The following is a 12,146-nucleotide window of genomic DNA, read 5'->3' as shown; positions in this document are numbered from 1 at the left end:
CACAAAATGTTGACTATAATCAATTACAGGAGGTGATATATACTGAAACATTAAAATTAGAAGAAAAAGGATCCTTAGATGTAGACCTGTTAAAACAGGGAAGGCTCTGAGTAACCATGGAAACTATGGTCACTCTATTCAGGGCTTTGGAAAAATACTGTCCTTGGTTTCCTGAAAAAGGAACCGTATATGTAAAAGTATGGAATCGTGTTGGTTCAACATTCTGGGAGCTCGCCCCAGCAGGGAATTATGTTCCCGTCACTGTTTGGGGTGATTAGGCCTTGGTACGTGCCGTCCTAATACCTCCTCAACTTTCCTCTCCCGCACGGCCTTCATTATCTGATCAGCCTCTTCCTTCGGCTACTCCTCTCCCACCTAACGATGCTGAAAATTCAATGTCTAACTCAGGTGACTTTGGCTTAAAGTTATCCCCTACTTATTTTCTTTTCATGAAGAGCTGGTGCTTGAAGCTCCCGCGGCCGTGACTCACACAGCCCAGGACCATAGATATGCTAATTCTTGTCTCTTCAAACCTTCGGAGTTAGCTAATGGCTCCAGGACCAAACTACAATTTACCTATAATTCTCCAGGCCCTCCCCCATCCACGACAGCCCCTCACCCTCCTGTCGTTTCGGTTCCTCAACCGGTCTGCGTCAATATGCACTGCTCAACCTTACTTTTTTTTTTTTAAAGAATTTAAGGATGCTTGTACTCAGTCAGTATGGTCCTACTTCTCCTTAGGTTAAAATGGTATTACAAACTTTTTGTATGGAGGTCACTTTACTTCCTTTAGACTTGGACCTTTTGGCAAAAAGCTGTTCTAACCCCATCTCAGCCTGGTGGGCAGAGGAGGCCCATGTGCAGTCTCAGCGAAATCAGACTAATGGCATTCTAACTACTCAGGCTCAGCTCACAGGCTCCAGTAGTTTCTCTGATACTTATGTCCAAGTAGGCTTTGATGCTCTTACCACAAAACAAGTAACAAAGGTGTGTATGAGAGCTTGGGGTAAATTACGTGCCCCAGGCCAAGCTCCTGTTTCTTTTACTACTGTTAAACAGGCTCAATTGTTTTTACTACCTAATATCGTTTTAAACAAAGCAGATAAGACACATGGCCCTGGGATAGACTCCGGTGGTAAAAAGGCCACTTGTTGGATTAATATAATTTCTAAACAACGGCCCACCTTCACCATACACATTCAAGGAAAAAAGTTTTGAGGGCCTAGTAGATACTGAGGCTAAAATTAATATTCCATATAACTCTCATAGTGTTCCCAGTCAGCATATGATGAAAAACCTGGGTTTGTTCCTGGGCTAGGTCTCGGTCCAAAGCATGAAGGGATTACTAAACCCCTCCCAATTACTATAAAATAAGACAGTAATGGTTTAGATTATCCTTTTTAGTGGTGGCCACTGCCATGCCTCCTGATCCTATCCCTTTACAATGGAAATCTGACACACCTGTTTGGATTCAGCAGTGGCCGCTTTCTAAAGAAAATCTGGAGGCTTTAATTCAATTGGTTTCTGAACAGTTACAACTTGGAAATGTGGAACCTTCTCTTTCCCCCTGGAATTCTCCTGTGTTTCTAGTAAAAAAGAAATCAGGCAAGTGGCAGATGGTAACCGATTTATGGGTTATTAACGCTGTAATTAAACCTATGGGAGCCATACAACCCAGCATGCCTGCCCCTGCTTTAATACCTAAAAATTGGCCTCTCATAGTTATTGATCTTAAAGATTGTTTTTTCATATTGCTTTACATAAATCGGATTGTAAAAAATTTGCTTTTACTGTACCATCTATCAATAGTCAGGAGCCTGCAGCTCGTTATCAATGGAAAGTACTTCCTCAGGGAATGCTGAATAGCCCTACAATCTGCCAGCTTTATGTCGGACAAGTGCGAGCCCAATTTCCCCAGGCCTATATTCTTCATTATACTGATGATATTTTAATTGCTGCCCCCACTAATAAAGAATTAATTGACTGTTATCAAATTTTAAGCCGCTGTGTTACAGAGGCTGGATTACACATCACTCAGGATAAAATTCAACAGACCACTCCTGTTCAATATTTAGGAATGGTGGTCGATAAACAACGTATTCAGCCTCAAAAAGTTCAAATTAAGAGAGATTCTTTGAAAACTTTAAATGACTTCCAAAAACTTTTAGATAACATTAATTATTTAAGACCTATTGACAAGCTTATTTCTACCCCTTATACCTCTGCTCAAAAGGCAGAGTTAATTGCTGTAATTACTGCCTTACAGGGTTTCCCCAAACCTTTGAATATTGTCTCTTATTCTACTTAACGTAGGAAAGAGGATATGCTTGTGTTTCACCAGGAGATCATCAAACAAAAACCACAAAGAAAAGATGTCTGTGTCAGAGACTGCCCTCAGACGTGGTGAGATCTGTGCCGACTCCTCAGAAGCAGGCACACCAAATCACAATGGGTCTGATCCAATCCTCCCTGATGGCAACGGAGACCCATCTAACTAATCCCACTTCTAATTACCTCTCTTTTTCTCCTTACAAACCTAAAAATCTCACCATTTCTATTAGCCTGAAAATAATATCCCTCTGTTCTTCTCTTCCTCCTTCAGCACTCAATCTCACTTACAATAGGTTTTATTTAATGATTCTCCTCCTTATACTTTCTGTCTCACCAGTTTCCTCTCACACTAATTTACCTTCTACACAAAATTATTCTTATTGGGCTTATGTGCCTTTTCCTCCACTTATTCGACCTCTCGCCTAGATTGATGCTCCCGCAAAAATCTACACTAACGATAGTGTGTAGATGCCTAGAGCTACAGATGACCATTGCCCTGCTCAACCAGGAGAAGAAGGCATTGCATTTAATGTTACCATAGGTTATAAATACCCGCCTCTGTGCCTCAGACATGCACCTGGTTGTATCCATCTAAAAACTCAAGTCTAGGCTGCTTATCTTCCGGAGAGATCAGCTACAGAAGAACCAGGACATTTAGTCTCTGGCCTCTCCCTTTCTCCTTTAAAACAAATGAAAGGGGGAGTAATGGGAGATACCCCATACTTTCAATATAAACCTGCAGGAAAACCATGCCCTAAAAATTTTGAGGGCCCATCTAAAACTTTAATTTGGGAAGATTGTGTTAACTCACATGCAGTAATATTAAAAAATGACTCATACGGTTTAGTAATAGACTGGGCACCAAAGGGCTATTTAAAAAACAATTGCTCCTTTGGTGGAAAGGAATGCCTGGAAGCTACTTATTTTATTTCTTATCAGGAGAATGATAATCATCATTCTACTTTGCATAGGAAGTTCAGATCATTCTTTCCCCTAAAATGGGAAGGTAAAGGCACCTTTTCTAACCTTGTTTATGACACACAGACATTTGTTCACATGTTTTCCTGCTGACCCTCTCCCCACTATTACCCTATTGTCCTGCCATATCTCCCTCTCCGAGATGTCAGAGATAATGATCAATAAATACTAAGGGAACTCAGAGACCAGTGCTGGCGCAGGTCCTCCGTATGCTGAGCGCCGGTCTCCTAGGCCCACTTTTCTTTCTCTATACTTTGTCTCTGTGTCTCTTTCTTTTCTCAGTCTCTTGTCCCACCTGACAAGAAACACCCACAGGTGTGGAAGAGCAGTCCACCCCTTCAGAAACACATTCTAGACAAAATACACATGGACATATTTAGGTGTAAAATGGCTTTATGTCTGCAACTTACTCTCCAACAGTTTAGAAAAAATAAATAATTTATACCTCTGTCTATCCATATCTATCCATCCATGTATTCACAAACACACAAATATATATATATATATTTGAATGGAAAGCAAAATTGTCAACATGTTAACATTTGGGAAATCTGGGTGAAAGATATATACTATTTTTGGAAAGTTTCTGTATGAATTTCAAGATAAAACTTTTTTTAAAAAAAGGATTTATAGGTTGGGTGCAGTGGCTCATGCCTATAATCCCAGCACTTTGAGAGACTGAGGCGGGCAGATCACTTGAGGTCAGGAGTTCAAGACCAGCTTGGACAATATGGTGAAACCCCATCTTTACTAAAAATACAAAAAACTAGCTGGGCATGGTGATGTGAACGTATAATCCTGGAACTACTCAGGAGGCTGAGGCATGAGAATTGCTTGAACCCGAGAGACAGTGAGCTGAGATTGTGCCACTGCATTCCAGCCTGGGCGACAGAGCGAGCCTCCGTCTCAACAACAACAAAAAAGCAAAATGGATTTATATTATTATATTTTTTAAAAAGCATTTCAGGCAGAAGGGGTAGCCTGTGCAAAGATCCTAAGGCAAAAGAGTGCCCTGGGGCTGGGTGCAGTGGTGGGGGGATTACTTAAGCCCAGGAGTCCAAGACTAGCCTGGGTAACATAGGGAGACCCTCTTCTCTACAAAAAATTTTGAAAACTAGCTAGGCATGGTGGTGCATGCCTGTAGTCCCAGCTACTCAGGAGGCTAAGGTGGGAGGATCATGAGAGCCTAGGAGATAGAGGGTGCAGTGAGCCGTGATTGTGTCACTGCACTTCGGCTTGGGGGACAGAGCAAGACCCTGTCTCAAACAAAAACAAAAAGAAAAAACAACCCCCAAACAACAACAACAACAGAATAAACAAACAATAATAAAAGACAAAAAGAGTGCCCCAGTACGTAAGGGCAACACTCAGGGTACTGACAAACAGAATAAGCGAATCCATCGGCATTTTTTTCCTGGCTAGAATTCATCCCCCCTTTTCATGTTACAACACCCCATTTTTCTACTGGAGAACCATACCTTTCCCACTCTCATTCTATATGGTAAGAATGGGGCTGATCTCATCTTGGGCAAGGGGCTCAAGCCCCAGGTCTGGCCAATCAGAGATGTGCACATCAAGGAACCTGGCCTAGGAGGCAGTGGCTGGGGTCCAGGGTGGAGTGGAGGATAAGGGCATGTGTGTGGGGGGGGTGCTGAGAGCCTGCCTGAGGTAGAAGCCCACTCCAAGGAAGGCAGCACTGAGACTTGAAGCAGAACAGATCCTCAGTGACATTTTTGAGCTCTTGGATTTAGTCTTTGCATCAACTTTTATCCCTCAGTGACTTCGTCACATGAGGCAATGAATGCCCTTTTTGCTTGAGACAGTTTGAGTTGGGTTTTCTCCTACTCAAAATGAAGAAATGCGTTGAGTGATCCAAAGCGTCAGGGACAGCCTCTCTGAGGAAAGGACATTTCAGCCAAGACCTAAAGGATGAGCAGCAGTTGGTCAGGTGAAGAGGTGGAAAAAATGTCCCAGAGGAACAGCAAGTACAGAGGTCCCAAGAAAGGAAGAAGCATGGCAGGTTCAATAAATTGGAAATGCTGGGTGCGGTGGCTCACACCTGCAGTCCCAGCTACTTGGGAGGCTGAGAGGGGAGGATCACTGGAGCCCAGGAGTTCGAGACCATCCTGGGCAACATAGTTAGACCCTCATCACTAAAAAAAATTAGCCAGGCATGGTGGCACATGCCTGTAGTCCCAGCTACTTGGAGGCTAAGGTGGAAGGACCCTTGAGACCAGGAGTCTGAGGCTGCAATGAGTTGTGATTGTGCCACTGCCCTCCAGCTTAGGTGTAGGTGAGAGAGAGAGGCCTATCTCAAAGAAGAAGAAGGAGAACGAAGAAGAAGAGAGGTAGCAGCAGCAAGAAGAAGAGGAGGAAGAAGAGAAAGAACAAGAAGAGGAAGAAGAGGAAGAGGAGGAAGAAGAGGAAGAAGAAGAAGAGGAAGAACAAGAGGAAGAAGAAGAGGAAGAAGGAAGAAAAGAAAGAAGAGGAAGAAGAAAGAAAGAAGGAGGAGGAAGAGGAAGAAGGAAGAGGAAGAGGAAGAAGGAAGAAGGAAGAGGAAGAAGAGGAAGAAATCGAAGAAGAAGCAGAAAGAAGAAAGAAGAAGCAGCAGCAGCAGCAGCAGAAGAAGCAGCAGCAACAGCAGCAGCAGCTGGAGAAAGGCTGGGAAAATGGTGGCCAGGAGAGTGTCCGGTAGACGTGAGGCTGGGGCAGGGTCCTGGATGAAGGGCCTCATAGGCTTTATTAAAGATCTGAGACTTTACTCCAAGAGCAAAGGGAGGTCATTGCAGGGTTTTTAATAGGCAAAATCTTTACTTAATTTGCATTTTCATATCACCTTCATAAGAACACCCTGGCTGCAGTGTTTGGGCTAGATTGGTGGAAGGTTAAGAGCAGTACAGGGAGATTATTTAGAAAATTATTGCAGACATCCAGGCTAGGGATGATGACTTTGACAGGGTAGGGACAGTGGACACATAGATATTGATGGATTTTATGGCAGCTAGTCTCCAAAAATGAACCACGCCTCCCAATATATGTGCCTTGTGTAGTCCCATCTCACATTGAATCTGGGACAACTCTCTGACCCACTTTAACCAGTAGAATGCAGAGAAAGTGATGCTGTGCCAGTTCTGAACCTGAGATTTTCAGGAGACCTGGCAAGCTCTGCCTTTGAGCTCTTAGGAGTCCTGTTCCACCAGGTAAGAGGTCCAGCTCCCCTGCTGTGAGACCAAGTGAAAACCCCATAATGGGGCCCTGACATACACAAAGAGGGAGAAAGGCCCAGCTATCCCAGTGTCCCAGTTGAGCCGCTGGGTGACTCTAGTCCAGGCTGCCATCTGATTACAACCACATAAGAGTCCTGTCTTAGTCCATTTGTGCTGCTATAACAAAGTGCCTGAGGCTGGGTCATTTATAAACAACAGAAATGTATTGCTCATACCTCTGGAGGATGGGAAGTCCAAGATCAACATGCCAGCAGATTTTTTTTTTTTGAGGCAGGGTCTCGCTCAGTTGCCCAGGCTGGAGTGCAGTGGCACAATCATGGCTCTCTGCAGCCTTGACTTCTGGGCTCAGATGATCCTCCCACCTCAGTCTCCCAAGTAGCTGGGACTACAGGCACACGCCACCACCACCAGCTTATTATTATTTTTTTTTTTTGTATTTTTTGTAGAGACAGGGCTTTGCCATGTTGCCCAGGATGGTCTTGAACACCTGGGCTCAGGTGATCCACCCGCCTCTGCCTCCCAAAGTGCTGGCATTACAGGCGTGAGCCTCTGTGCCCAGCCCGTGCCAGCAGATTTGGTGTCTGGTGAGAACTTGCTCTCTACTTCAAAGATGACACTTTCCTCTGTATCCTCACGTGGTGAAAGACTCAAGGGCCTCCCTTAATGATTTAATCACCTCTCAATGGCTCCACCCTTAATACTATCAAATTGGGTATTAGATTCCAACATATGAATTTTGGGAGGACACCAACATTCAAACTAGAGCACGTGGTTACCGCTTTGCTTACCATATCAACCCTATGAAGTAGGCAGTTTTATGATCTCCATCCTACAGATGAGGACAACGAGGCACAGAGAGGCTAGGTAACTTCCCCAGGGTCACACTATTGGATAAATGGTGGAGCCTGGGTTGAAGAGTAGGAAGCATGACTCCTTGTGTCCTTGTGGTTGAGGACTCTGCTGTGCTGCCTCTGTGAGGGAGGCTTGCTGAAAGGACTCAGAATCTCTCAGGGACACCAGGCATGGCTGGAAGCCTCAGACACAGGGCAAACTCTGGCTCTCTCTCAGGTGGACTCCACTGACCCCAGATCTCACTCTTTCACCCGGCTCCAGTCACTGTGTCTCTGATTGGTCAGCTAACTGGAGGCATAGGGATGTGGTGCCCAATTATGAGTCCCTCAGCAGTGGGGGAGGGGAGCAGAGCATCCTGAGGTGTAGACATGGCTGCCTGGGTCTGCTCTTTCTTGGCGTGAGTGAACAGCTTTCCAAGAGAACATGACTACTATAGCAATTTAAAAAGAGGTCCAGTTTGGGTGGGGCTTGCATGACTCAATGCTCTGCACATCAACCTCTGCCCCTGTGAAAACCCAAGGGGAAATGGAATTCTACCCCACCCCATAGTGTGCTGCCCCACTTCCTGAGCATCTGGGCCCTGTTAGGTGTTTCTCAGCTCACCTCCTAAACCTCCCTGTGGGGCTGCTGCTCCCATCCTGCCCCAGCTGTATCCTCTGAAACCATTCTGAATTTTCTTCTCTTGCCCCATGCACTCTGGCTCAGGCTGATAATGCAAATAGCTACTGTTTTGAATGCATTTTCTAGGAAGCCAAGGTGAGTGGATCACTTGAGGACAGGAGTTCGAGACCAGCCTGGCCAACATGGCAAAACCCCCATCTCTACTAAAAATACAAAAATTAGCCAGGTGTGGTGGTGCACCTGTAATCCTGGCTACTCGGGAGGCTAAGGCATGAGAATTGCTTGAACCTGGGAGGCAGAGGCTGCAGTGAGCCGAGATTGTGCCACTGCAGTCCAGCCTGGGTGACTGAGCGAGACTCTGTCTAAAAAAAATAAAATGCATTTGTGAATGTACATGCCAGGCACTAGGCAGGAGATTTTACATGTTCACAAATTTCTTACAGCAGCCCTTGGAAGCAGGCAGTCTTATTATGCTCATTTTACAGATGAATACAGTGAGGCTCACAGAAGATAAGTAACTTTGCCAAGGTCACACAGTAAATGAGGGTTGCCCCAGGAGATAGATTCAAGCTTATATACCCCTGAAGTGTGTACTCCTATTTAAAACAATTTTTTTTTTGTTTTAAATCTCTGTGGGTCCATAGTAGGTGTGTATATTTATGGATGTGCTCCTATTGTCTGGAGATAGTATAGCCTTCCAGCCCAGGTTGGTTTTTGGCCCACCAGACCTCCTTGCCAGAGAGGGGTTGGGGCAAGGACTTGATGCCTTCTTTCAAAGGTACACAGCTTTGATCTCTTTGCCTGCTGTGCTTCAGGTCTGTTTAGGTTAGGGGCTCTCGAAGTGTGGTTCCTGGACTGGTAGTATCAGCTTCACCTGGGAACTTGTCAGAACTATATATTCTTGGCTGGGCACGGTGGCTCACACCTGTAATCCCAGCACTTTGGGAAGCTGAGGCTGGTGGGTCACCTGAGGTAAGGAGTTCGAGACCAGCCTGGCCGAGATGGTGAAACCCTGTCTCTACTAAAAATACAAAAATTAGCTGGGCATGGTGGCAAGTGCCTGTAATCCCATCTACTTGGGAGCCTGAGGCAGGAGAATCACTTGAACCCGGGAGGCGGAGGTTGCAGTGAACCGAGACCACGCCATTGCACTCCAACCTGGGCAACAAGAACAAAAAGTTCGTCTCAAAAAAAAGAAATACATATTCTCAGGGCCACCCCAAACCTGTTGAATCAGAAACTCTGGAAAAAGGCCTGGCAATGTGTGTTTTCACAAGCCCTCCAGGTGATTCTGATGCAGGCCCAAGCCTGAGAACCATCAGAGAATATGGAACAGAGCTGTAGTCAACAGCCTTGTTTATTCCCCTCCCAGGTGGCTCTGAAGACAGCAGCTGGAGAAAGTGAGAATTTTCAGCTGAGTATTATTTTTTTAAATAGTTGTTGTTTTCTCATCACATTTGTTAGAAATGACTCAGGTCTGGCTTCAGAGAAACTGTATGAATTCCTTAATTGTGACACACTATTATTATTTTTTTCACATTTGTGTGTAGCCTAAAAGAGAATGAAAATAAACACAAAGAAATCCAAATTACCACATTCAGCCTCTTAGCATCTTGTCTGTCTAGGGAAGAGTTGTGAGTATAATCCCCAATTCAGTCAACACACTTGAGCTTTGTCTTCTCAGTGCTGGATCCTAGGCTGAGTTCCAAGGTCCAGGCAGGGCCTCTGCCTGCCTGCTCCTGTATCAAGGGGACACAGACAGCTCTAACAATTAGAATTCAGGATTTGAAGAGCTGGGGCCCCAGGGTTTGCTCTAACATGATCCTGGGCCTCTCCATTTCAAATTTCTCACCAGGGAACAGCCCTGAGTTTGAGTCCAGGCTCTGCCACTTACCTGCTGTGTGATCTTAGGCAAATCACTTGGCTTCCCTGGGCCTCAGATTCCTCCACTGTGGAATGAGATAATAGTTCCCACCTTGCAGGCTTGTTGTGAAGATGAGGAAGTGTACATAGTGCAGAGGTGCTCCTTATTTTCTGTGTGACCTTGAGCAAGTTAGTTAGCCTCTCTATGCGTGTCTCCTCCCTTGCAACATAGGGTTACTAAACAGCACATACCTCTTAGGGTTATTGAGTTAAAAATTATATAAATCTTTCTTTCTTTTTTTTTTTTTTTTTGAGATGTATCACTCTGTTACCCAGTCTGGAGTGCAGTGGCACAATCGCAGCTCACTGCAGCCTCCACTTCCTGGGTTCAAACAATTCGCCCGCCTCAGTCTCCCAAGTAGCTGGGATTACAGGCATGTGCCACAACACCTGGCTAATTCTTTTTGTATTTTTAGTAGAGACGGGGTTTCGCCATGTTGGCCAGGCTTGTCTTGAACTCCTGACCTCAAGTAATCTGCCTGCCTCGGCCTCCCAAAGTGCTGGGATTACAGGCGTGAGCCACTGCACCCAGTCAAAGTTATACAAATATATATATATATATATATTTTTTTTTTTTTTTTTTTGAGATGGAGTCTTGCTCTGTCCCCAGGCTGGAGTCCAGTGGCTCAATCTCGGCTCACTGCAACCTCCACCTCCCAGGTTCAAGCGATTCCCCTGCCTCAGCCTCCCCAGTAGCTGGGATTACAGGCACCCGCCATTTTTTGTATTTTAGTAGAGACAGGGTTTCACCATGTTGGCCAGGATGGTCTCAACTTCCTGACCTCAGGTGATCCGCCCGCCTCAGCCTCCCAAAGTACTGGGATTACAGGCGTGAGCCACCGCACCTGGCCCAGAGTTATATAAATCTTCATACAAGGCTGCGTGATAGTAACCTCTCTAGGGTTCTTAGCTGTTAGTGCCTAGAGCATAGTAGATGCACAATAGATTGTGGCCACTGTTATGATTCATTTCCATCCTTAATTTGCAAGTAGCTCTGACCTTGCAAAGTCCTAAGGCTGCTTTTCTCTTTCTGGTTTCTAGTTACTTCAGGGTCTCCATTTCACTGATGCCTTCAAGGAGTTTGCAGTGGTGACTTTGGGTTGGTGCCCTTTCTGCCAATTTATCTGGTGTCTGAACCTCGGTTCCAGCCACTACTCAGGTCTCCTGCTGTTTGCTCTTGGCCTAGTGTTGTCATTCTTTGTTCTGAGCTTCATGCCTTATTCTCAGAGCCCATCTCACTGGCATAGTCAGACAGACCAGAGTGAAGTTTCCACTCTGATACTCACTAGCTGGGTAACCTTAGACAAAGGATTTAATCCCAATTTTCTCACCTGTAAAATGGGGCTAATAATGCCTGTCTTACAGGGTTATCTAAAGATTAAATGCAATCATGTGTTTGTAAACATTCAGTATGATGTCTGTCACACAATAGGTGCTCAAATAACGTTTGTTTACTTCTCTGTCTACTCCCTATGGAATAAATTCCATACTCATTCTGAACTGGTATCTTAGTCCATTTTGTGCTGTTGAAACAGAATACCTGAGTCTGTGTAAGTTATAATGAACAGAAAATTGGCTCATGGCTCTGGAGGCTGGGAAGTCCAAGACTGAGGAGCTGCATCTAGTGGAGGCCTTCTTGCTGCAAAATTTCATGGTGGAAGGTGGCGGAGAGGGCAAGAGAGAGCAAGAGGTTGAACTCACAGCCTTGAGCCCTTTTATAATTGGCATTAATCCATTTATGGTGGTGGAGCCCTCATGACCTAAACACCTCCCATTAGGCCCCACCTCCCAACACTGTTGCACTGGGTGTTAAATTACAACCCAAGCTTTTTGAGAGACACATTCAAACCATAGCAACTGATATACTGATCTTTATTTTTTTACTTTTATTTTTTTTTAGAGATGGAGTCTCGCTCTGTTGCCCAGACTGGATTGCAGTGGTGCAATCTTGGCTCACTGCAACATCTGCCTCCTGGGTTCAAGCGATTCTCCCACCTCAGTCGCCCCAGTACCTGGGATTACAGGTGCCCACCACCGTGCCCAGCTAATTTTTTGTATTTTTAGTAGAGATGGGGTTTCACTATGTTGGCCAGGCTGGTCTTGAACTCCTGACCTCAAGTGATCCACCTGCCTCAGCCTCCCAAAGTGCAGGGATTACAGGCATGAGCTGCCGCACCCGATGGTATACTGATCTTTAAAAGGGAGAAATACTCT

Source organism: Pongo abelii, chromosome 1 (genome assembly GCF_028885655.2).
Source record: "Pongo abelii isolate AG06213 chromosome 1, NHGRI_mPonAbe1-v2.0_pri, whole genome shotgun sequence".
In the NCBI taxonomy this organism is placed as follows: Eukaryota; Metazoa; Chordata; class Mammalia; order Primates; family Hominidae; genus Pongo; species Pongo abelii.
Note: the sequence above shows the minus strand (reverse complement) of the source record.